Genomic DNA, 4,462 nt, shown 5'->3' with positions numbered 1-4,462 from the left:
CTGGAGATAAAAACAAAAACAGAATGATCCTTATTGGTTGTAGAGATTTACTGCTACAAAAGCTGGCCATACACGGCTTGAATGTCATCCAATTCCTGTAGATTGGTTGATCTTCGAGCCATGAGAGGCCATGCCGACACCACCCGCCATCAAATTTTGATTGGGAAATTGACAGAAAAAGTCAGCTGAATTTTGCATTTAATAAGGTGCAGTCACAGTTCAGGTATTTTGACAGCTGCGGATCCTGAACACCAGTTCAGAATAGCCAGCAGCGGGAGATTCTTCTTTCCACATTGTTTAGCGTGGATGAGGCAATCTATTTGTTCAGCTCAGTGCAAATCTTTACAGTCAGAGTGGAACTTTGCTGGGTGTTCAGTGCACCCCTGTGCCTTTAAGGAGGGACGGGCTCCCTCCAGGCTCACCTGCCCTCTGCCTATCCATTATAATGCATGTGCTTCTACTATGGAGGGTCTCAAAATTTAAGGTTAGGCTGGATTCACACTTATGCGAATTAGATACAGGTTTATTAATAATAACAGCTCTGGGACGGCTGCGGAGCGAATTGCACAGGAGTCCTGTGCGTCTTCTAGTCAGTTTCAGGTCCAAATTCAGCCAAAAATTCGGACCGAAATCGGATCCCTGCAGTGAGCGACTCTGCACGGCAGTGTGAACCCAGCCTTAGGACTGCAGATAATACTGGGGTGCTTTGAAGTGGCTATGCAAATTACACATGTATTTGCAAATGTATGCAAACTAAACCCCCGTTTTTAACGCATACTGTTAGACAGGATAATTTGGTTGGTTGCAGGCTGGTCGGTAAGTTTAGCTGGGAATTTTCTTTGGTTTTGTTTGACATGCCTCACTCTTCCATGTACTGCAAAGGCCAGTTATAGGTGTAAGCAGTGGCCATTTGTTTGTAGAGTGGACCTTCACTTGTTGCATGAACAGGTTCTGATTTGGTAGCTTGCCCCTCTATACAAAACTGGGACACAATTTAATATCATTGGTAAATAATAGTGCAGTCTATACTACAAGGCAGCACTTCATGCTTTCTTGCCTAGGCAAGAATTCTGTATGTACCCCCTACTGCCTTCTACCACAAGACTGTGCACATGTGCAGACACGGCACTCCGCTTTGCCAGGCACCCCCCATGACATGCCAGGGCCCAGCAGCACATCTGTGCATGCAGGACCCCAGCGCATGCAAAGATGTGCCACCGAGCTCTGCTAAGCCCTGGATAGCCAGCAGAGATGTGTGAACGTGCCAGATTTAAAAAAAATGGGGGTGCAGAAGAGCAGCAGGGTTAAAAAAGCAGGGGTGAACCTCTGCTTTAAAGCGAAGTTCCACCCATTTAAAAGTCAATAGCTACAAAAAGCGTAGCTGCTGACTTTTAATAATCAGACACTCACATGTCCCACGGTCCAGCGATGCGGCCACCCGAAGCTGTAACTGTGGGCGGCCGGATGCGGCTTTACACCCGGGCGCGTACTGTTCATGCGCGAGCCGCGCTGTGAGTGGCTGGGCAATCTTCTGGGACCTGTGATGTGTCCCAGAAGATTGCAGGGAGGGAGGGGGAGAGGTGATCTTCCTTCCGGCACCAGGGGAGGAAGTGGGAGCTGGGTGCCTGTAAAAACAGGGTGCCCGCCCCCCCCCCCCAAAAAAAAATTACATGCCAAATGTGGCATATCAGGGGGGCACCAGCACTTAAAGCGGAATTTCCATTTTTGGGTGGAACTCATTTTCAACTGTAAAAGTATCAAACTGTAACAATAAAAGTACAATTCTATAGAATTTTAAAGGGCAATTAAAGTTTCTGTAAATCTCTTAGATGGCGACACAGATTGCAATAAACGCTGCCTTTCCTTCCAGGAAGGGTAAGAGTCACTGTCAGGTATTTATTGGCTGTGTTCATGTTTTGGAGATCCTTCTCACTTCCTGTGAGGTCACCAAAACAGGACGTGAACAGAGCTCTCCCTATTAGGGACAAAGCAATAAAATCTTGAAAGGGGTTATAACCCTTCACTTCTAAATCAAAAACTGTTCATATTAAAAGGCCAAGTTCCCCTGTTCATTCTTTAAGAACCCCACCCCCTTTTACAGCTGCACTTTATTAAGAGCCTGTTGCTTCAGTGATCGCAGCTTAGATTTGTTAGTAGTGGACCCGTAACACACATCCATTGTGTGACAATGCCATGCATGGTGCAGAGCTTGCATTTAAAAACTACATTTGGCTTTTCATAAAAAAAATTAAAAAAAAAAACAAGATGAACCGCAGCCCCCATTGCACTTCCCTACTATGATCAACTTCCCCAATCGCCCAGGCACACTTGAAAATTTCACTACACAGCTCCGGAGGTGGGGTACCATCACAATGCACACAATGGAGAGCTAAGGCTGTGTTAAGCAATGACAGCTCCCCATTGCAAGCATTGTGATGGTACACACAGTCCTTGGTTGGGACCGTAAAATGAAATTGTGTACGGACTGTTACACTGGCTGGCCTGAAAAGCAGGCTGTCAATAAGGCTAAGGGCCCGTGTCTATAGGCTTCAAAGGGAAAATGACACGTGCTTAGATATTAGTTTGAGATGCTTCTGACATCACTGAGGTTTCCTTGCGGGTGCAACAGACGTGCTTTAACTCTTTTTGCATTCTCAAAGACTTGTAGCAGATCTGACACCAGCAAAAGCCTGCTGACACAGGCCCTAACTGAGCTGATCTCATTCAGGGTTGCTAATCCTAATTCCCACAATAAACATGACCATTAGAGGGGCTTATAAATCTACATTCAAATCAAAATAAGAGAAAGCAAGCAGAAATGCAATAATCCCATTGCAAATGATTATTTGGTGATTTTTACAGTAACAACCCAAAACGTGTAGGTTTCCCTACTATGAACTGCGGGGAGGACTGGGGTTGAGAAAAGAAGAAAAAGAGAAAAGGCAGAGACCTAACATCATACTATTCCCCTCCCACCTATACAGTCTCTAGTGTCTCTCGCCCTCTCTGGTGTGCGCGCCTCTCGCCCTCTCTGGTGTGCGCGCCTCTCGCTCTCTCTGGTGTGCGCGCCTCTCGCCCTCTGTCGTGTGCGCGCCTCTCGCCCTCTGTCGTGTGCGCGCCTCTCGCCCTCTGTCGTGTGCGCGCCTCTCGCCCTCTGTCGTGTGCGCGCCTCTCGCCCTCTGTCGTGTGCGCGCCTCTCGCCCTCTCTGGTGTGCCCGTCTCTCGCCCTCTCTGGTGTGCCCGTCTCTAGCTCCCTCTCCCTGATCTCTTGCCCTACCCCTGATCTCTCTGTATGCTCCTCCTCCCCCTGATCTCTCTCTCCCCCTGATCTCTCTGTATGCTTCTCCTCCCCCTGATCTCTCTGTATTGTCCTCCTCCCCCTGATCTCTCCTCCTCCCCCGACCTCTCTGTATGCTCCTCCTCCCCCTGATCTCTCTCTCCCCCGACCTCTCTGTATGCTCCTCCTCCCCCTGATCTCTCTCTCCCCCGACCTCTCTGTATGCTCCTCCTCCCCCTGATCTCTCTGGTGTCTCTCTGTATGCTCCTCCTCCCCCTGATCTCTCTGGTGTCTCTCTGTATGCTCCTCCTCCCCGATCTCTCTGTATGCTCCTCCTCCCCCTGATCTCTCTGGTGTCTCTCTGTATGCTCCTCCTCCCCGATCTCTCTGTATGCTCCTCCTCCCCCTGATCTCTCTGTATGCTCCTCCTCCCCCTGATCTCTCTGTATGCTCCTCCTCCCCCTGATCTCTCTGTATGCTCCTCCTCCCCCTGATCTCTCTGTATGCTCCTCCTCCCCCTGATCTCTCTGTATGCTCCTCCTCCCCCTGATCTCTCTGTATGCTCCTCCTCCCCCTGATCTCTCTGTATGCTCCCCCTCCCCCTGATCTCTCTGTATGCTCCTCCTCCCCCTGATCTCTCTGTATGCTCCTCCTCCCCCTGATCTCTCTGTATGCTCCTCCTCCCCCTGATCTCTCTGTATGCTCCTCCTCCCCCTGATCTCTCTGTATGCTCCTCCTCCCCCTGATCTCTCTGTATGCTCCTCCTCCCCCTGATCTCTCTGTATGCTCCTCCTCCCCCTGATCTCTCTGTATGCTCCTCCTCCCCCTGATCTCTCTGTATGCTCCTCCTCCCCCTGATCTCTCTGTATGCTCCTCCTCCCCCTGATCTCTCTGTATGCTCCTCCTCCCCTGATCTCTCTGTATGCTCCTCCTCCCCCTGATTTCTCTGTATGCTCCTCCTCCCCCTGATCTCTCTGTATGCTCCTCCTCCCCCTGATCTCTCTGTATGCTCCTCCTCCCCCTGATCTCTCTGTACGCTCCTCCTCCCCCTGATCTCTCTGTATGCTCTGCGAGTCAGTGAGCTTTGTACCTGGCTCTCTGGAGGCGAGGAAAGTAAAAGTAAACTAGTCCCTGACCTTGGTCACAGCGAGGTTCAGAGCAGCATACACGCCCCCTTCACACAGG

The 4,462-nt window shown here is 50.2% G+C and overlaps 1 protein-coding gene across 2 annotated transcripts in view; it reads right to left on the bottom strand.

The window, feature by feature from the left end:
• RYBP (RING1 and YY1 binding protein) overlaps positions 1-4,462 on the bottom strand; it is a 139,292-nt gene that overhangs the window by 24,878 nt on the left and 109,952 nt on the right. The window lies entirely within an intron of this gene.

Source organism: Aquarana catesbeiana, linkage group LG07 (genome assembly GCF_042186555.1).
Source record: "Aquarana catesbeiana isolate 2022-GZ linkage group LG07, ASM4218655v1, whole genome shotgun sequence".
In the NCBI taxonomy this organism is placed as follows: domain Eukaryota; kingdom Metazoa; phylum Chordata; class Amphibia; order Anura; family Ranidae; genus Aquarana; species Aquarana catesbeiana.
The sequence above is the reverse complement of the archived record's forward strand: the minus strand, read 5'-3'. Positions and strand labels throughout refer to the sequence as shown.